Source organism: Apium graveolens, chromosome 2 (assembly GCF_009905375.1).
Source record: "Apium graveolens cultivar Ventura chromosome 2, ASM990537v1, whole genome shotgun sequence".
In the NCBI taxonomy this organism is placed as follows: domain Eukaryota; kingdom Viridiplantae; phylum Streptophyta; class Magnoliopsida; order Apiales; family Apiaceae; genus Apium; species Apium graveolens.
In genome coordinates this window covers 148,412,340-148,435,692 of record NC_133648.1, presented here as the reverse complement: position 1 = coordinate 148,435,692, position 23,353 = coordinate 148,412,340, and positions in this window count along the sequence as shown.

The following is a 23,353-nucleotide window of genomic DNA, read 5'->3' as shown; positions in this document are numbered from 1 at the left end:
AATGAGCACATTCACCTATCACATAGTTTTAGAGCACTTATGAGTGAAGATTTGGTTGAACACCATAGTTTAAAGATACTATAAGGTCAGTAGAGTGAAAGGACTAAGTCAGGGTCAATAGGAATTGGATGGTTTAGTAAATGCACTTCGAGTTGGGAGGTCAAAATTAGGAGTTTTGTCTAGTTTAGTGACCAAGTGACTTAAGTAAGTGGAGTGAGATCATCCAAGCTTAGTGATGCAATATAATGTGTGCTATATTATTTTGTACTTAAATATGGTATGTGAGCATATGTGGCTATGTGTACTATTATGATTATAAGGTGATTGTAAATTATGTGTATTTAGGCCTAAGTGCCATTGTGTTAAATTTTGGTTTACAAATAGGTTGAGTTGGTAAGATTATATTATAATGAGGTTAATATTATTTATGTAGGAACTCGAGACGTGGGTAAACTTGCCATTAAGGTCGAGTAAAGCTTCCAGTTGCTCCTACCTGCCAGTCAAGTCCAGCCTTTCTCAAGGCAAGTGATTCAATCTGCCCTTTTCGTTTACACTGCAACTGTGTGATAACTAGTTCATATATATGATGCGAGTATTTTAATTCACCTTGATATACATGAACCAAATGGTTTCGAATCTATATCCGTAGTATATGAAAATGACATGAACCCTCAAGTATTTATTTCAAGTAGTTTAACTTTACTTGAAGATTGCTATACAACTAAATCAAAAGTCCTATCATGCCGGTATACCCAAGTAATTGTGATGTTGAACCATGTGCAAAGTTATACTCAGTATCCTTATCTTAATACCTAAAAGTCAGTTAGTCCTTAATGATTATCCATGATTGTTTGATAACCCTATTTTTACCCTAAAGCATGACACTCTGTTATACCTTGAGCTGATGTTCACTTTCTCTATATACCTATGTCTCATATGGAACCAATAATCCTCACCTTCTATATTTTTCAATACCTATACCTCATTTGGAACCATTGATGCTCACCTTCTCTATGTTGTTAAATACCTATGTCTTATCTGGAAACATTACCTAGAACCTAGTTTGACCTTGTTCCTTCATACTATCCAATAACCCTTCTAAATTTCACTGTCAAAATACTTTTAAATAGAAACCTTGCAAATTCTCTTGGTAAAATATAGTTTAGTGGATCTATTTCCAGTACTTCAAAGTTAATATAAAGCCTTGTTTCAGATGTTTACTGCTTAAGTAGTTAATTAGCATTGGCATCAGTTTTTAAAATAAAAAGGTTAAAATTTAATTTCCAGTCCCAAGGGGGGACAAATGTTTTCTTAAATTAGTGGATCTGGACTGAGATGCAAGTCCTTTCCGCTTTTAATTTGTAGGCTTAAAAGTTGCCTAGGGATCCCATTAATGTTCTAGAACCCAGCGAGGTTTGGGATTACTTCGTGGCTGATCATCGGCTGTAATCCGTAGCGTCATAAAATGATTTTGATAAAGAAATGGTTTTGAATTGTTTTGTTACAAATAAATGATGCCATCACTCAAATTTTATCTCTTGTTATTATTGGCTCTACCTTCACTGTTATTCCTTTATCTCGATTTATGTATTGTATTATATAGCGCTTGTTGAGCATTTGGATCACTACTTGCTTTTACCTAGACATTTCAGCTAGCAGATATGGTTAGATTCAAGCAGATAGCGCGTAAAACTTGTGATGCCGATGCATATATCCGAACTCAGGTAGATTAGTGATCGTTTTATGTGAGGACTCAATATTAGAAATCAGGTTATAATAGTTAATAGTGTTGGGCTGTTCCACACCCTAAACTGTAAGATCTTGGATTCGGTTGTATTTACTTTCTTTTGTTAACTATTGTAATAATTTGTATTTTATATATTGTTAAGTTGGGGCGTGACAGGTTTTGGTATCAGAGCCACGGTTTAGAGTGCCTGGACAGGCCAAATAGGTTATAGGATATATGTATAAGTTATAGGATATTATGCGAGAGAGTAGGTTAAGCGGATCTGTTATTCCCAGTGGACTAACAATGAGATTTACAGAAGGGGGGTTGAATGTAAATCTCAAAACTTTTTCAAGCTTTGAGTAGTTTCTAAGGCTAATTGTTTTAATGAGCAAATGTGTGTGAATGGCTTGAAATTAATACAGACAGATATATATTCAAACACAAATGTAAAGAACACAAAGAACATAAAAACTTTTCTGGTGGATTTGTTGTTCCACTAGAGATGTGTTATTTCAGAAAATCAGTGGTTCAAAGAATTAAATCACAGCTGCTTCCTAGTACAAACTAGATGATTTTCATTCTGGATTTTTCTAAACAGCTCTGGAAAATTCACATCTAATTACTAGCTGCTACTTGGTTTATATATCACCAAGTTTACAAGTGAAGACAAAACTGTAAAATACAATTAAAAAGGCTCTTCACATGTTTCTTCTTCATTTCTCTATCCAATGCAATTTAGGCTTAGCTGTTAATCTTTGAATACTTCCTTGTTTGCACCAGAATGGAAATGCTGCATTTTCTTGATTCCTCCTAGAGGCTTCCACATTCCAGTTTATCTCTGTCAACCCATGTGCCTCTGTCAGCTTATGAATTGTCACTATCAACTGCTAATGAACTAAGCATCCGTTGAAGCTTTCATCCGTCGATGCCTTATCTGTTGAGGCTTTATCTGTTGAAGCTTTATCCGTTGATGCATTATCAGTTGAAGTCTTTATCCATTGAAGCACTTATCCGTTGATGGATAGTATCCGTTGAAGCTTTAGAGACATCCGTTGAAGCTTTGTTTCTTATCCGTTGAAGGTCTTCAATATCAGTTGATACTTCTTCACTTATACAAAATTACAAGGCATGAAATATTTACAATTAGCCCTCCTATTTGCATATCCACTAGTAGTCAACATGACTGATAATTTCCTACAACATCTAAGAATTACAACTTGAATCCAGAGAATGAAATGTGCTACAATACTAAACTTATTTCTAAGCAAAGCTACTCCTTCAACATATAGCCAAGATGGTCTTATCCGTTGAGGCTACAAACACTAGATTTCTACTTAAGTGTTTTGTTTAACTTATCATCAAACTAATCCACATATTCCTAACAATCTCCCCCTATTTATGTCTACTAGAACTGTAGGCATAAATTTGGGTTTAGCTTGATGATAACAAAACACTTGACAAATATATTAACTGTAATAAAGCAGAAATTCAAAAGTGCTGTAAAAATGTGTATGCTGAGATGGAATTGAAGAATTACATTGTTTCCAAGGGTGCTCCTTTAGCCTGAGCAGATTAATTTCTTCTCCTTTGATCCCTTGTTTTCTTTCCTAGCCTCCTGTCATTCTCCTCTATTTGAAGTTGAAGTTGTCTATAGAACTCAGCTTCATCTTCTTCATTGATGTCCAACTTAGATTGCATATCCTTGAGAGTTTCATTACTGGCAATCTTGAGCTGATCTTCAAGTCTGAAAAATCTTCTGACTCCTTTGTTGTCTCTGAACTCCATCAACCAATGAGGTGATTTGTGAACTGTAATTCCTCTTTCTTGAATGAGTAATGTTCTAGGCAAGGCATTGGGCTCCCACCAAGTTTTCCTTATGTTGGCAATCTTGTTGAGAATCTCAGTCTTGGCAGTCCTGGTAAAGCCAGAATCCCTTTGTATGGCTGAGTAGACTCTAACCAAGGTAGAGTAGCCTTCATTCAGAATCCTGTAAAGAGGCCAAGTTCTTTCCCCACTTCCTTTGTATTTGAACACTAGTCTTTCTGGTAGCTGTCTGTAGGCAGCTATTCCCCTTACTTCCTCCAGCTCATCCAGATAGAGTTCAATGTCTGAAAATTCTTTTATGTCACAAATGTGAACATAATCATCCTTAGAGGCTTGTGGCTTAGGCTTAGGCTTCTGAGTGAATTTGATTGAGGTTTTAGGAGGTGTTGATTTGATTCTTCTTTTCTGCTTCTTTGATGGTGGAGAAGAGGTTAAGAAGGTGGGCAATTTGATGGTGTCCCAATCAATTGGTTCCTCCTTAGGAATGATTGTTTCACCATGAATGTTTATGAAGGGGTCAGGCACAATGGGTTCAGGAATAGAAGGTAGTGGTTTGGATTTTGATTGGGTTTCTTCAGTCTCATCTACCATCTTTCTCTTTGCATTGGCCTTCTTTCTGTTCCCTTTCTGTCATTCCTCTCTTTCCTTACTTCTTTCTTCCATATCATTATCAACCATGTCCCCCATACCTTCATCTTCACTTTTATCTTCAATTTCTTTCTTACTTTAGCTATTTTTCAAGATTTGCTTGTGCTCTTTTGTCAGCCTTTAGCTTTTTGGCTTCTTCCTTCAACCTTCTGGTTTCTTCCCTCTTGGCTATTGAGAATTTGGGATGTCCTTGCATCACACAGATGCTCTTTCCCTCTCTTAAGATAATAGCCATGTTCATCCTTTCAACCATATCCACGGTCTCTTTGTGCTTTATGATACTCCCACCTAAAACCTTGTCTTCATCAAGCTTTGGAAGAGGAAAGTCCACTTCTTTCAACTGAGCAAGGCTTAGAGGGTTCTTTATAGAGTCCTTGTTGGATCTGTTGTTGGGCTTGAGAACCATAGGTTTCAGATTCTTGGAAGAAGTCTCTCCAACCTTATTCCTCCTTACTGGCTTGAGCTCCATAATAATTGGTTCCACCTTTGTGCTATGCTTCACAGATTATGATTTAGAAGTTGTAGACCCAAAAATTTGTTGCATCTTTTCATCAATTTTCCTCCTTTGCTCTTTGACTTGCAATTCAGCTGCTGCTATCTGGATTAGATCAATTCCATCAAGCTTTCCTTTGATTTGAATAGTTGGAGAAGTGGTGATGGCAGGAACTAGCACTTGAGATATTTGAACTGTTGTTGATGGCTCTCCTTCCCCTTCCCTTTTATTCTCCCCCTTTTTGTTATCATCAAGGGTAGGGGTCAAGCCTTGTGCTTTTGCCAGCTGCATTAGTAGATTTGTTTGAGTTTGTTGATTCTGAAGAATGATGACCATAAAGTCTTCAATGATCTGAACTTTGTCTTCCAACCTGGCCAGCCTCTTGTCAGCATCAGATGCTTTCCTCAATCTCCCCAACAAATCTTGCATAGTACCATAAGGCATGACTGAATCCATCTTCTCAGCATTGTAGGATTTCAGATCAGCAATGTCCTGCTTGAGTTCATCCACACTTAGATTCTGTTTGAAATGCTGCAACTGTAAGAGATGCAGAGAGTCCAGATGAGCTTGCAGAATTGCCTTGGTACCAGCATCTGTAGCCTCCTGAAGGGCCTTCTGAATAGTCATTACTTGCCTGACCAAAGTGACACCAAACTCTCCTGGTGTAGATGCCTTTGCCCATGCCCAATCAGGTAGATCTGGAATAGAACTTGGGCATGCTTCTCCCCCTAAGTTCATGCTCTCATCCAAAGAATTAGAGTCATCATCATTAGAATTTACTCTAAATTCTTCAGATGGCTCACCAGCTTGAGAAGGCAGCCTATTAACAGCAGCTTTGTCTCTGAGAAGAGATTCTGAAGTGTGTACAATGTTTAAAGTCTGTTCTGCCTCCATATTGCCCTGAGCAGCCAACAATTGATAAGCTGGAACAGGGTGAGTAAAAGTGTCAGCATCCAAGGAAATGTTATCAATTACAGCTTTATAATGTTGCTGAAATTGTCATCCCTTGTCTGCATCATCCACAATCATTGACTCACTAGCAATGGCTGGATCCACCCTTATAGCTTCTGTACCTGCCTTTCTCTCATTTTCTCTATTTTCTTGCATCAGGGGCTCCCCCTGGCTCACACACACCCTCACACCCTCACCCTCACCTTTTAAGGTGGCACTCCCCTCACTCACTTTTGCCATGCTGGAAGAAATAGCATGCATATGGTGACTCTCAATCTTTCCTTTTGCCTGGGAGCAACCCAGCCTCTCACTCAAATTATCACTCCATTCCCTCAAACCTAAAAGTGATTGTACAGTAACCATGTCCTCTACAGTTGGAATTGTTTCTGTTATATGTGTAGAGACCATCAACGGATAGGGAGTATCCGTTAAAGTGGAAACTGATGGTATCAACGGATAACTGCTGTTAAGCTTATCCGTCGAAGAACAACCACTTGTCAACGGATGAGAGATATCCGTTGAAGAAGGAAAAGATGTAGATGTTGAAAGTGACATAATTGTTGAATCTGTGTGAATTGATTTTAAGTGGGTGACACAGATTCTTCAACTATATCTGAAAGAATTGGCTGATGATCCAACAAATCATCTAAAAGATGATGATCATCAGGTTTTGAGTGGGGCTCCTCCCTGAGTTTTAATGAAGGAGAATCAGGAATTGATGTGAATATCATATCCACATCCAGAGAGGGTGATGGAAAGTTTGATGATTGATGTGTTTCTATTATGAGAGAATGGGGCTGTGACTCCACATTTGCTGGAGTCACATCAAGCTGAATTTGAGAAGGCAAAGATACAGGTGGATGTATTTGTGCTGTGTGTGCCCCTTGTGTGGAAACTAGGGTCTTGGCCTTCTTCTTCCTTGAAAAGTCTTTGATTGGTGAATGTGTGGCTTCAGTGTCCCTCCCTCTTTTGTTCTGTGTCTCTGGTTGGGGACTATTTTCAATAGTTGCACCCTTTTGGGAGGATGCAACTAGGGATGTGTTTGACTCCTTTTGAACCACCACAGTCTTTTGAGAGACTGTGGCTTGGCTGGCTGGGGTACCACTCACCTCTCCCACCTTATCCTGGAGGGTTTCTTGATGTTCACCCCTCCCCTCACCACTCACACCCTGTTCACTCCCATCAGGGTTTATGGTAGTTGTTACAACTGTTGTCTTTTGAGAAACAATAGAGGTGGTTTTCTTTAACTTGTGTTTCGAAATTTTAGTTTTGGTGGCTTTGGTAGGAACCTGTTTGGACAAAGACACAGATTCCATTGCCACACTGGAAGGCAAAGAAACAATGGGGTTGGAAACAGTAGGAGTTATAGAAGTGTTTACCTCACTTACCTGTGGTGCATTCATGATTGGCAAATATACCAATGGCACCTGGCTGTTGAGGTTGATTCTCAAAAGGTCTGCAATGACCCTTTTCTCTTGTGCCCAGCATTTGAGTTTATTGTTCTCAATAGATATAACCAATCCTTCAGCAACATGGTTAGCCAATAACATAAAGAATCTAGCATAGTAGATGTTATGTGGTCTATTAGCTTTGTTACCTAATCTGGAACCTAATTCTAGCATGACATAGTTGCTAAAATTAAAGTACCTATCAGAAACTAGCATATATAGCATATTAACAAGAGATGAAGTTATAGAATCAAAATTGCTAATCTTCCCAGAGAAAACCTTGATAAAGGCATCTCCAAGAAAACTCCATTCTTTCCTAAGGCCCTTCCTTCTAATACTACCTAAACTAGCAGAATCAAAAGCATAGCCTATGGAATCTAACATAGCAGATACATCTTTATCAGTGTGTGGTGTCATGGAATTATTCTCAGGCAACTTAAAGCAAGACTGTATATCATCACAGTTAATGCAATAATCCTTACCTTTGAGAGAGAAGGCAATAGTCATATCTGTGGAGTTGAACTCTGCAGTTGTCCAAATCTCCTCAATCACCTCACAATAGATGGTTGGGGCTTCCAGCATTGCATAGCTTAGTTTGCAGTTTTTGATGAAGTCCATCATCTTGTGATAATCAGAATGGGCTTCATTCTTTTCAACCAAGGCTACGAAATTATTCTTTTCATAAACAAATCCAGATTGAGACATAATTTTGACTACTGGTGCCATTGTTGTGAGTAGAGGTTGCAGAGAAAAACTTGAGAATTTTGGGAGAGAAGGAGGATAAAAATTGCAAGAAAGCGTAAAGTGAAAATAAGAATTCAATGGGCTTTTATACTTTCTTGAATTAAAACGTAAATAAAATGATTAAGTGATACTTTTAAACAAATTACAGCCGTTTAAGAATAAAGAAAATTGTAGAAATTCTGAAAACTGCCTTTAATACACATACATACAACAATGTATATCTGTATCAACGGTTAAGTAAAAGAATCAACGGCTGTGACTCACTTAAAGTAACTGATGTGACACTTCAACGGATAAGGTAAATAGTTATCCGTTGATGATCAACACTATTTTATCCGTTGAGGGATAAAATTACCAGAAATGTATCTGTCTTTCAACAAATTGTTCTATCAACGGATAGGGAATATCCGTTGATAGAATAAGTCTTACTTAAAGCCAACTTTGTTCTTGCAGCAAATTTATTTCAGGCTTCACGGCAGATTATATAGAGGACATAAATTTATGAATAATTAAGCATACCTAGCTCACTTACTAATCTTGTGAATGTTGATTCATCAAGTGGCTTGGTAAATATGTCTGCAATCTGCTTTTCACTTGGAACAAAATGAAGTTCCACTGTACCTTTTATCACATGTTCCCTAATGAAGTGGTACTTGATGTCAATGTGCTTGGTTCTTGAGTGCTGCACTGGATTTTCAGTAATGGCAATGGCACTTGTGTTGTCACAGAATATAGGAATTTTGTCAACAGTTAGTCCATAGTCAAATAGTTGATTCCTCATCCATAGTATCTGTGCACAGCAACTACCAGCAGCAATGTACTCAGCTTCAGCTGTTGATGTAGAAACAAAATTTTGCTTCTTGCTGAACCATGACACAAGCTTGTTCCCTAGAAATTGACAGGTGCCAGTTGTGCTTTTCCTGTCTATTTTGCAGCCTGCATAATCTGCATCTGAGTAGCCAATTAGATCAAAACGAGACTCTCTAGGGTACCAAATTCCTAGATTTGGAGTCCCTTTGAGATATCTGAAGATTCTTTTAATAGCCACTAAGTGAGATTCTTTAGGGGCAGCTTGAAATCTATCACAGAGACATGTAGAAAACATTATATCAGGTCTACTAGCAGTTAAATATAAAAGTGAACCAACCATGCCTCTATAACTTGAAATGTCCACAGACTTTTCAGCCTTGTTTAATTCAAGCTTGGTGGCAGTGGCCATGGGAGTTTTTGCAGAAGAACAGTCCATTAAGTCAAACGTCTTTAAAAGATCATAAATATATTTAGTTTGACTAATGAAAATTCCACCACTAACTTGTTTAACTTGTAAACCAAGAAAATAAGTTAGCTCTCCCATCATGCTCATTTTATATTTACTTTGCATTAACTTAGCAAACTTTTTACAAAGCTTATCATCTGTAGATCCAAATATAATATCATCTACATAAATTTGAACAAGTATTGTAGAGCCATTAACATTTCTAAAGAAAAGAGTTTTGTCAACAGTACCTCTTGTGAAGTGATTATCTAGAAGAAATTTTGACAAAGTCTCCTACCAGGCTCTAGGTGCTTGCTTTAGTCCATAGAGTGCTTTCAACAGATAATACACATAGTCTGGAAAGTTTGGATCTTCAAATCCTGGAGGTTGGCTTACATAAACTTCTTCCTCCAATTCCCCATTTAGAAATGCACTCTTGACATCCATTTGATAGACTTTGAAATTGGCATGGGTTGCATAGGCTAGAAAGATTCTGATGGCCTCAAGTCTGGCAACTGAAGCAAATGTTTCATCAAAATCTATTCCCTCTTGTTGAGAATAACCTTTAGCAACCAATCTGGCTTTATTCCTTATGACAATGCCATTTTCATCCATCTTGTTTCTGAATACCCATTTTGTGTCAATAGAACTCTTGTTCTTTGGTTTGGGTACCAGCTTCCATACTTTGTTCCTCTCAAATTAGTTTAGCTCCTCTTGCATTGCTAAAATCCAATCTGGATCCAATAGAGCTTCTTCTACTCTTTTAGGTTCCTCCTGTGATAGAAAGCTACTATACAGACATTTATCTTGAGTAGCCCTTCTAGTTTGCACCTTAGATGTAGAATCACCAATGATCAGTTCAAAAGGGTGATTCTTGGTCCATTTCCTTTGAGGTGGTAGATTAGCTCTAGATGAGGTTTCCTCAGTATTGTCATGATGTGTGATAAAATGTTGATTGGTTGAAACTCCCCCTGAGTTGCTGATCCTTTGAAAGGAATTGGGACCTCTATCAACTGATGAAGTGAATTGATTATCCGTTGACAAACCGTGATCAACGGATGCTTCATTATGAACTTCAACGGATGATGCACTTTGTCTTTCAACGGATGCTGCATTGCTTCTTTCAACGGAAGCTGAATTATGACTTTCAACGGATGCAGCATTCTGTGCATTATCCAAAGGCAGATTTTCAATTCTTCTAGAGATGCCTTCTTCTTCATTCTCATCTTCACTATCATCACAATATATCTCAATATTGTCAAATTTGAGTCCTTCATGATGTCCCTCATCTGTTAGTCCATCAATCTTTTTATCATCAAACACAACATGCACATATTCCATGACAATGTTGGTTCTTAGATTGTAGACCCTATATGATTTTCCAGCAGAATAACCAACAAATATTCCTTCATCAGCCTTTGCATCAAACTTCCCTTTGTGTTCAGATTGATTCCTTAAGATGTAACATTTGCAACCAAAGACATGCAGAAAGTTTAAAGTTGGTTTTCTTCTCTTGAATAATTGATACGGAGTCATGCCTTTTGCCTGATTGATTAGAGAAATATTCTGAGTGTAACATGCACAGTTAACAGCCTCAGCCCAAAAGTAAGTTGGGAGTTTTGACTCTTCAAGCATTGTCCTTGCAGCTTCAATTAGTGATCTATTCTTCCTTTCCACCACACCATTTTGTTGTGGGGTCCTTGGAGCTGAGAACTCATGCATGATCCCATTTTCTTCAAAGAACAACTTCATGGTTGAATTCTTGAACTCAGTTCCATTGTCACTCCTAATATTCCTTACTCTAAAATTAGGATGATTGTTGACTTGCTTGATATGATTGATAATGATTTCACTAGCTTCATCCTTTGATCCAAGAAAATAAACCCATGAAAACTTTGAGAAATCATCTACAATCACTAGGCAATATCTTTTCCTTGAAATTGACAATACATTGACTGGTCCAAAAAGATCCATGTGTAGCAGTTGTAATGGTTCATCAATTACAGATTCAAGCTTCTTACTGAATGATACTTTCTTTTGCTTTCCTTTCTGACAAGCATCACACAGTCCATCCCTTGTGAATTCTACTAGAGGCATTCCTCTAACTAAGTCCTTTTTGACTAGATCATTCATTGTCTTGAAATTCAAGTGGGACAGCTTCTTGTGCCATAACCAACTTTCAACTGAACTTGCTTTGCTGAGAAGACAAGTAATAGATTCTGCATCTGTAGAGTTGAAGTTAGCTAAATACACATTCCCTTTTCTAATTCCAGTTAGAACCATATTATTGTCCTTCTTACTTGTGACAATACAGGATTCAGAATTGAAGGAAATGGTGTTCCCTCTGCCACATAGTTGACTGATGCTCAATAAGTTGTGTTTGAGACCATCAACCAATGCAACTTCATCAATGATGCCATTTTCTTTTGAAATCAAGCCATATCCCATAGTGAATCCTTTGCTGTCATCTCCAAAGGTTATGCTAGGGCCAGCTCTCTCCTTAAACTCTGTGAGCAGGGTGAAATCTCCTGTCATGTGTCTTGAACATCCACTGTCCAAGTACCATAGATTTCTTCTTTTTCCCTGCACACAACAAAATCAATCAAGTTGATTTTGGTACCCAAGTTTCCTTGGGTCCATCCTTGTTAGTCTTTTTTCTAGACTTCATTCCTCCTGCATCTTTTGACTTAGGTAACTTTGGGTCAACCTTGATCTCAGATGTGGTTGGTTGAAGTGTAGGGTTAGTCACAGAATCATTTAGCACATTTGATTGAATTTGATAAGGCATAGATTGTGCAAACATGTTATTCAATATAGGCATATTGTATGGCATTTGAGGCATACTAAATGCAGTAAAATAAGGATTATTAATATATGGCATGTTTGCAAAATATGCATGGGGATTCTGATGAGACATAACAGGCATAGCATGCAGAGGTGACATAGACATGTTAGGCATGGAGGGATTTGAAGGCATGGGAGCATTTTTAACAGATTTGCAATTATCAGATAGGTGATTAACACTTTTACTATGCACACAGCTTTTTCTAGGAGCATACCTATAAGGTGTGTAATTGTTATGTTTATTAATCCCTACCTTCCCATTTCTTTTAGATTTTCTTTTAGTTTCCTTCTTATCCTCAACCAACTTAAGCCTATTTTTCAGCTGATCTAAAGTCATGTGTCCTATATTCACCTTACTGGCATCTTTGGATGTGCTAGCTCCTTCTTTGACAAAGTTCTTGAAAGTTGAATCATCCTTCTTATTGAGATTTTTATTTTTTAAATTACTTGCATGTTTTAATTGATGAGCCTTCAACGGATGCTCTTTTTCTTCCTTCAACGGATAACTTTCATCATCCGTTGATTCCACATCCATTGACAATCCATCAATTAATTCTAACTCCTTTTTGTTTTTCTTCCAGGCATCCTCACAGAATGATTCAATTCCATGAACCTTGGCAATCTGAACACTAACATCCCTAGATGTTTTCCAGGCCTTGATTACCTCTTGCTCACTTTCTAACTATTTAGAAAGAATTTCTACTTTCTTAATAGCTTCTTCTAGTTCACTCTCAACAGTCAAGCATCTAAGTTTAATCTTTTTAAGCTCAATTACCTGATCTTCTAACACAGCATTCCTATTACTTAAAAACACATTATTCTCTTTGATCCTAGTGTTTTCTTTAGCTAGTGATTTAAGGGAAACACGCAAATGTTGTAATTCATTGGACATATCATTTATGGCTTCATTACATTCATTTTTAGAAAGCTGAGAGAGATCAGTAGTAATTACCTGGTTGCTTGACGAACTAGTTTCATTTTCATCAGAATTAGCCATCAGGGCTAGGTTGACATATTCCATATCATCATCTTCATTGACTCCATCTGCTGCCCAATCATCTTGAGTGAGAAAAGCTCTTTCCTTTTGTTTGAGCAAATCAAAATACTTCTTTTTGTAATCAACGTGCTCAAATTTCTTCTTATCAGAGGTTGGCTTCCTACACTCACTTGCAAAGTGTCCACTAATGCCACAGTTATAACATTTGAACTTGGATTTGTCCACTATGTTTTGGTTTGGCTTAGTGAATTTTGTATTTTTCCTGAACTTCATCTTTGCAAACCTCCTGGACAGAAAAGCCAGATGTTCATCAACATCATCAGAGTCATCCTGACTGGAATTGCTTTCATCCTCAGCTACTTGCTCTTTACCCTTGCTTGATTCTGATTTGCTTGTGCCAATTTTGAGACTTGGCATTGTCTTCTCCTCATTCCTGGCTCCAACCTTCTCACTGTCAGCTACAAGTGCAACTGATCCTCCTTTTCTCTTTCCCTTTTCCAACAGCTCATCTTGCTCCATCTCAAGTTCATATGTCTTCAAAATTCCGTATAATCTTTCAAGTGTGAAGTCCTTATAATCTTGAGAATTTCTTAGAGAAACAGTCATAGGCTTCCATTCCTTTGGTAGAGACCTTAGAAATTTTAAATTGGAGTCCTTGACTTGGTACATTCTGCCATATAGCTTAAATCCATTCAACAGTTTCTGAAATCTGTTGAAGGTATCATTCAATGATTCTCCTTCTTCAAAATGAAAATATTCATACTGTTGAATGAGAAGCTGCATTTTATTTTCTCTAACTTGCTCAGTGCCTTCACAGATAAGCTGCACAGTATCCCAAATTTCCTTAGTAGTTTGGCTGTTAATGACATTGTCAAACATATCTTGATCTAGGCCATTAAACAGAATGTTCATGGCTTTCTTGTCCTTGTGAACCTCTTCAATATCTTCAACAGTCCATTCTGCTTTTGGCATGGGAATAGACTGTCCAACAGCAACTATTGCAGTAGTAGCTGTGGCCACCTTGTGAGGGATGTGAGGACCATTTTCAATGCAGTTGATGTAGCTTTCATCTTGAGAGAGAAGATGTAAATGCATCTTCACTTTCCAGTGATGATAGTTATCTCTTTCCAAGATTGGAATCTTTACACCAATATCCTTCTTACTCATGATGTTAGCAGAATAGATCTTTAAACTCTTTGTATGTTAAGAGCTTGCTCTGATACTAATTGTTATTCCCAGTGGACTAACAATGAGATTTACAGAAGGGGGGTTGAATATAAATCTCAAAACTTTTTCAAGTTTTGAGTAGTTTCTAAGGCTAAGTGTTTTAGTGAGCAAATGTGTGTGAATGGCTTGAAGCTAATACAGACAGATATATATTCAAACACAAATGTAAAGAACACAAAGAACTTAAAAACTTTTCTGGTGGATTTGTTGTTCAACCAGAGATGTGTTATTTCAGAAAATCTGTGATTCAAAGAATTAAATCACAGGTGCTTCCTAGTACAAACTAGATGATTTTCTCTCTGGATTTTTCTAAACAACTCTGGAAAATTCACATCTAATTACTAGATGCTACTTGGTTTATATATCACCAAGTTTATAAGTGAAGGCAAAACTGTAAAATACAATTAAAAAGGCTCTTCACATGTTTCTTCTTCATTTCTCTATCCAATGCAATTTAGGCTTAGATGTTAATCTTTGAATACTTCCTTGTTTGCACCAGAATGGAAATGCTGCATTTTCTTGATTCCTCCTAGAGGCTTCCACATTCCAGTTTGTCTCTGTCAACCCATGTGCCTCTGCCAGCTTATGAATTGTCACTATCAACTGCTAATGAACTAAGCATCCGTTGAAGCTTTCATCCGTTGATGCCTTATCCGTTGAGGCTTTATCTATTGAAGCTTTATCCGTTGATGCATTAGCAGTTGAAGTCTTTATTCGTTGATGGATATTATCCGTTGAAGCTTTAGAGACATCCGTTGAAGCTTTGTTTCTTATTCGTTGAAGGTCTTCAATATCAGTTGATACTTCTTCACTTATAAAAAATTACAAGGCATGAAATATTTACAATTAGCCCTCCTATTTGCATATCCACTAGTAGTCAACATGACTGATAATTTCCTATAACATCTAAGAATTACAACTTGAATCCAGAGAATGAAATATGCTACAATACTAAACTTATTGCTAAGTAAAGCTACTCCTTCAACGGATAGCCAAGATGGTCTTATCCGTTGAGGCTACAAACACTAGATTTCTACTTAAGTGTTTTGTTTAACTTATCATCAAACTAATCCACATATTCCTAATAGGATCTATCATTAATACTCCTCTTATATATATATATCTATATATTGTCTGTCAGCAAGGGGTGCATTCCCCATCATCCTCTGGGCCGCCTGACACAATTGCTTTCTCTGTGTATGCTGAGTTGAGGCGCGAGTTCGACATGCTTCAGGGAAAGTACGACCGATTGTTAGACCGATTGAAGAACGTGTATCCGGACAGCCGAAACTACGAAGGAAATACTAAGAAGCAGATGACTGGGAGACTTGAGACTTTGGTTTAGTACGTCAATGCTAAGCTTGATGATATACCATTACACCGAGACAGTACCAGCCAATATATCATCCAGATGATTGCGGACGAGCTCCAGAGTATTATGAAGATGCTTCGAGAGGAGAAGACTACCAAACCCCGTTCCGACAGAGTGGAGCCTTAGTTCATTCCATTATCTACCTTTCATGTTATTGTATTATCAGACTTTGTAGAATTCCCTGGTGTTTCCTTCAAATAAGCATGTTGTTCCTAGATTCAGACTTTATTCTAATCTTGATGTACCTTGACCGTAAAATTTCAATTATTATGCACTATCATTCTATTTGCTTTCAATTATTTTTACGCCTTTATATACATCACCCTTATTGTTTAATTTAAAAACTCGACCTCATATGTGAACATAATGTCATGTGACACCCTACCCTCAAATTTTCTTATTGTTCATACCTGTTTTGATATAACTTTTATTTCAGGATCATGCCACCCAAAAAGAAGAACCTAACAACCACATCTACCACATATCCTAATATTCTTCGATTACTGGAAACCTTACAACAGCAAACAAATGATATAGCTCAACAACAAAGAACTCTTCCACAATAATCTGAAAACCAAGATAACCGTGATCCACACCAACCACCTGATCCACCAGTGCCACCTCGACAAGTTGTCACTTTCAAGGCTTTTCAGAATGTGAATCCACCTGCATTTTATGATACCATTGACCCAGTAATAGCTAACACATGGAGTAAGGAAATGGAAAGAGCTTTTGAATTGGTATAGTTAGGGGACGATCAGAAGACACCATATGCTACTTACTTCCTGAAGGGAGAAGTCATTTATTGGTGGGATTCAGTGAAAGCTATGGAGGCAAATCAGCAAGTTTCTTGGGAAAGGTTTAGGAAGTTATTTCTGGAAAAGTATTACCCTAAGTACATGCAGAATCAGATGGAGCTTAAATTTCTTGAATTGAAGCAAGGGAGTATGACTGTACTGGAGTATGAGAAGAAGTTTACGGAGCTGTCAAGGTTTGTGACAAAGTATACCAACAGTGAGGAGGAAAAAGCAAAGAGATTCCAATAAGGGTTAGAGTCTTGGATCAGAGATAGAGTGGCTATGTTTTTGCTTGATACTTATGCAGGAGTAGTACAGAAAGCTGCTCTGATTGAGAGTAATGGGATGCAGTCAATGAAGGAAAGGGATAACAAGAAGAGGAAGGTTCCATTTTATGAAGAAAAGTCTGAAGCTGGAAGCTCACAAGACAGGAATGTGAAAAGGATTGGATTCCACAAAGGCGGAAATTTTCAAAAGAAGGGAAATTTGAATAAAAGATAAGAATCAAAGGAGAACAACCAGAAAATCCAAGGGCAAGTTGGAGAAAATAGATTTCAGAGATCAGAATGCAAGCATTATGGAAAAAGACTCCCCGGAGTGTGTAATAAGCTGAACATGACATTGCTATAGATGTAATGTGACGCCCTCCAAACCCGGTTCAGAAGCTTGGGGCTCACAACACACACACAATATATAAACCTGTATATAAAATATTATGTGCATTGACCCTTCTTTACACAACCACGAATCGCAACAGGTTAAAGTATGAAAACAAGCATCAACCTTATCTTTTATTACATCGTACCAAATCCGAACTAGTTCAACTTACAATGTTTAAGGATATCGTACTTACAATCTTACTCAACTTATCTATAATATAAAGCTCCTGCTAGCTCGATCCAACTTAAATGGAAATCCTAGCTCGCACACTGAACAGGAAATCCTCATTATCAATAATTTCCTTTTCAACTGTTGAAAACATAAAAAGTTTTGCAAGAGTGAGCTAACTAGCTCAGCAAGTCATAATAGCAACCATTGAGGTTAGAAAATAATCAATTAAAGTGATTCAGAAGAATTAAGTTTCTGAATAAGCAATTATTAAAATTGGATATTCATTTTTCATTTAAAAAACCAAGGTTAGGTTGCTGATCAGTCACGCACTAACCCCGAGCAAGGCTCCCAACTTTGCTCTATATACTGGATCCAAGGAACGCATTGGCCTATTATGACCACGAATCTGGTCTGACCACGAATCTGGTCCACATTTATAAAACCATCCAATTCTAAAATAATTCAATATGATAACCAATGTAAATCAATAAGCTGAATCGTAAACAACATTTATCTTGAAACATAGGGTGATTCGTAACACCATGAAGGCATAACAGGGAATTCAAAAGGATTGGCTTTCAATCAAGGAAAGATTCAGAAAGTAGAAGACCAAGGGTTCAAGGGTTCCAAGAATTGGTCTTCTGTTAATCAAGGAATAAGGGTTGGTATATCAAGCAATTCACTATCAGAAATCAGTATGTGGTAGGTATGTATTTGTGGAGTAGTATCGTATTTGTTTGGATAGTATTTGAGAATTCAACAATCAATAGTTTATGAAGAACAAGGCTTATGGCTCAAGATCAAGAAGAATCAGGGTTCAAGGTTAAATAGTTTAAAGCACTTGCAATATAAAACAAGAATTATTTTGAATAATAGCGACATGTTATGAAAACATTTTGAAAATATTTGCAATATATCTTGAAGAGAAGTTCAGAAGTACTTGCCTTATCACCGACGATATCCACTTTACTTGTACTCATCTAACAGTTTTATTCATCAACCACTTTTCTTCTCTTTCTATGCCTTCTATTTATCAATCACTTTCCTTCTCTTTCTACGCTTTGATTCTATTTATCAATCACTGATTTCCTTTTCTATGCCTTGCTGAATCTGCTAGGCATCATAAGTATCTATCAATTATTCATACTCGTATTATTCTAATCATCACATAAACGTCATAAGCTTTTATCTACCCTTCGTTTCACCCAAATCCGATTTACGGATTAAAAGTAAAGACTAAAACAGTCAAACCATAACCACATAGGCATATAACGCATCAATCAGTGAACACGTAGCATATAACATATAAGCTATTCGATCAAAATAATTTTTCAAAAAAGATTCGGGGTCAAAATGATTTTTCAAGTATTTATTATGAATTTTTGAACATTTTTCGGAATTAAAATTGGACTCCGAGTCATTTTATAATTAAATAATAGGGTTTGAACACCCGAATCTGACTTTAAAATAATTTTATAATAATTATCGAGCCTTGAAAATAATTTAGTATAATATTTTAAAGCATGAAACTATTTTTCGAAATTTTTAAATCAATTTTAAATAATTAAATCCAATTAAATAATCAATTAAAATTAATTAATAAATAATTAAATTAATTAATCAATTATTATTTAAATTAATTGACTTGTTAAATTATTTATTATCAACTAAAATTAATTAATTAAATAATTAAGATTTATTTTAGAATTAAAAATAATTTTTCAGAATTAAAAATAATGATTTTTGAAATTAAAAATGAAGTTTAGAAATTAAATAAAGGATTTTTGAATTTATTTTATAAAATAGAAATTCAGAAACAGTTTTTCAGTTTTTCAGTCAACATCAAAACCAAACGGGTCAAAACAACCCACCGGAACGGGTCGAATGCCGGCCGGAATCTGGAAAAGATCCGGCGGCTTTGCCGATTTCCGGTGAGTTCAATTAATGGCCAAATCGAATGGTTTTGTTCCGTTTCTCAGCACAAAATCATTTCCCACATTCCATGCAACTCAAACCCAGCAACAGTTAACACAGACAACCAATTGACCATGATTTCCGGTCAAAAGTTCCAAGAACACCAGCCACGTCCGGCGAAAACACGATTAAACTGAATCGGGACGCAAACTCAACAATTCATAGCTTAAAATAAAGCTTGTCACACATATAATCTAACCCCCAACCTCACATATATCCCAGATCACTCGAATAAAAAAAACGATTAATTCAAAATTGCTTGGAACCCTAAAAGTCGATTTATACTTCACAGCTATAGTTCGATGCAATTAGTGATACCAATCTATCCTAAATCATCACAGGAAACTATACGAACAATCGAATCAAACAAATAACCCCAAACAAAGAAATTCCCAAATTTCAATCAAGAACATTCAACCTATACACCCTAATTTCAATTTTCCAGAATCAAACCCAATTTTGTATATGTTATTGAACTCTATTTTTGACATATAATATACCAAAATGACCAGGAAGAAAAGATCTACATGATTATGCCATCAAATCACATCAAAAACATCAAGAACAAAATTCCTAATTTAATCCATAAATAATTCGAATTAAAACAATTAAATAAGAAATTACCTTGATCTCTGCACTAAAATAGATGGTTGATTCAGAAAGGTATTTTCGATAGCTTCGATTTGATATATTGCACGCTTGAATCAGAGTTCGATAACGCCTTCATCCGTGCGTTTGATTCTCAGGAATGCGGTATTAATTTGATATTTTCTCTGTATTTTACGGGATTTTACTGACTGATTATGATTATATGAATAAAATGAAATAATAAAAGGGCTATATATATTTATGGAATATTGGTTCGAGTTGGATCGTTTTGGATCGATAAATTAGTTACTTAGCCACTAAGTAACTGCGAAAACGATCCGATTTAATACCCGTATTGGATAAATATCCATACCGGGCTTCTTATAAAACACTTTATATGAAAATAACATAATAGTATCCCGTCTTTCGAGAATACGGGTTTTGTTGATTCACCTAAATGATTATCGTATCGAAAATATTGTGTCGGGCCGCGCACGGGTCAAACCGTAATCCGGATTGAAAAAGTCAAAACACGGAAAATATCTGGAATTACCAGATTAGGTTAGGAAGAAGTTTTCAGAAGAGTTTTGGGTTGTAAAAACATAAAAACGGTTGAAGTCAGATGATTCCCGGCTTTATAAAATAATTTTGTAATTATTCTAAAAATAATTAATAAATTCATAAATCAATATAAAATACGATAATACTCCAAAAATTACCAGAAAAATACCGTAATTATCTATATTTTATTCTGGTTATAATGAAATTAACATACTTATACTTTATCACATATAAGAATCCACATATCCACACAAATCATCAGATAATTCACCAAAAAATTACATAATAATCATTTAAAAATTATTTATTGATAAAAATAATTACAAGCGATATCCCGGATGTTACATCCTCCCCCCTTAAAAGGATTATGTCCTCAGAATCATACTAAGGATCATATAGTGATACCTTCAAGTATCTCACTCTCATTTTCTCGGGTTGATTCCTCAACCTTACAACTTTCCATAAACTTTTACTTGCAACATCAACCATTACTTAACAACCTCTCGTTGACATCATATTCTATATGTTGCTCATATAACTCAACTCAAGTCTCCATTTTATATATAATAGAGCTAAATTACTCTTCCTGAGTATACACGTATAAATTCCGTATTAATCTCCTAAACGTGTGGCGATGAAGCCAACTTACTTACACTTATCCTGACTATTTTATTGTCTCAAAAAGGACCAGCATAATGCTTACTAATTAGTTTTTCTTTGTAATTCTATTAATTCGTGCTTGTGAACGTTTGCAATAGCTACTAGTTGTTGAATATCCTTCCCACATTTTTCTCTATTCAATGAACTTAGTTCATAATCACTTCGAATCGCATTCGAGGCACTTTAGTCATTCTTTTAATCTTCTCGTCCATCTGCGAATGATATACTGGAATTATGGCGTATTTGATTTCTAACGTTCTCGAGATTACTCCAGAGTTAAGGATTAACGATAAAATCTCGACTGAATATGACTGACGCACAGACTTATCACCATATTTTATTTTCCTTGAAGCACAATCGAGGAGGTTTATCGAGCGAAGATCTCTTACCATTTTTAAAGAAAGTACACTAACCTGGAGGCATCACAGGCATACTTTTAACCTATATCATCATTTATTTTGAATATATGGAGTTCTCATACAAAACTGATCACAATGCTTTCTTTGACATCTAATCACATATAACGTTTATTCTTTCTTTATGCCATACTATCAGAGAATCTTCTTTGAGATCTATGTCTCGTATCATGCCTTCGGAGTAAGTTGAATCTCTTGAGTTATCATTTTTCAACCAAATTCCTATCTTTTTGGTTCCGCTTTACTTAATATCCATTCCTCTAGAAGTAGTACATACCATTTTAGTTCGACATAATTTATCGTATTCTGAATATTCTTGTCAAATTTCAAATCACACAATATTAATCATCTACAACTATTTCCTGGATTTGATGACATACCACCATTTCTTCAAGCAGCAACTAACCCACCTTTGGTTCTCAGTTGGCATCACCATAACATTTCTTGGCAAAATATATCCGTCTAGTCTTTGATGTCCCACCTTAACTCCTCGATACCAATAATTTCCCTCTAAATTTCTATACACATTGGAACTTCATGGATGGACCGAATGTCTTGAGTTGTAAGCTTCTTGTAAAGTTCCATCATTCAATTCTGTCACTATTGGAATCCCAAATTCTGAAATAAAATCTGGGAATGCCTTGATCATTCTTTTGAGTATATATATATATATTGTTAGGTCACACACACTGTAGAAGGGGGTTGAATACAGTGTTTACTACAATCAAATCGAATATAAGAACTCAAGTAACAGAAAACAGATGTTATTCAACACAATAAACTCTGTTATAATATGGAACTGTCCTCTCTCAGTGATGAACAAATTATCACGAGAGCTGCTAGGGTTATATCGAATAATAACTTCGATAATGATAACACATATAGTGTAAACCCTATGTCTGTGTTTATATACTACACAGTTATAAGATAATGTTCTAATTGATATGGAATATAATTATGCTTCCTAAAATATATCAACTAGTTATCTTTTCTTCCAAGTATTCTATTCTTCATAGAATTCCTTCTTCATGCATATTTCTTCCTGTCTTAGTCTCGATCTTCTTTCCTTTCAATCAGCCGCCTGCCTTATCTGAAAGTCACCTTAAGTCCTGATATTATCTCCTGATAAATATCTTCTGATAACTTAAGTTCTGATAACTTAAGTTCTGATATCTTAAGTTTTGTCTTCAGTATAAGTGCTGATTTCCAGTTAAGTACTGATTTGTCCTGTTAGTTAAGATCTGAAAACTAAACACAGATCATATTACACATGACATCACAAATATATCTAACAATCTCCCCCAACTTGTAAATTAGCATAATATACAAGTTCAACAGATATTTGATGATGTCAAAAACATTAAGTACAAATGTATTAGAATTTGACTAGATAACTACAACTTACAGTCCTTTCAGCTTTACCATCCTTAACTTCTGATAACAACTTCAGTCTGTATACACTTCAGAATTTAAGCAGTTGTAGATCTTTGACTTGGCTTCAATTTCTGATCTCTTTGATGTCAGGAGCTGTTCTGAGATAGTTCTTCAACAAACATCTCTCAGCATATTCAAGTTCATTGATTATCCTCCTTTTAGCATTTATCAATTCAGCTGTATCTTCACCAATTTGAAAAATAGCTGCTCTGAGATCATTTATCTTATCTTTTCTTATCTCCTGATCTAGTCTGATCAGATATGCCTTGTCAGACTCTAAATTGAATTCCACAGCCTTATAACCCAGAAAAGTAGTTATAATCTTAGCAGAGTTAGGCTTCATTTCGACAATATCACCTTTGTGATCTCTGTACTTGGGACAGTATGTGCTGTCAGACTTTACAGAATAAAGCTTCTTTTGTCTTTGAATTTGTGACTTTAAATAACCTGCAGCACTATCTATTAATCTGTCTTTCACTTGAAGTAGGAATATAACATGTTCCAGTTCCTCAAAATACTTCAGTGGTATAGCATTCTTCCTGATATGGTATACCCTTCCA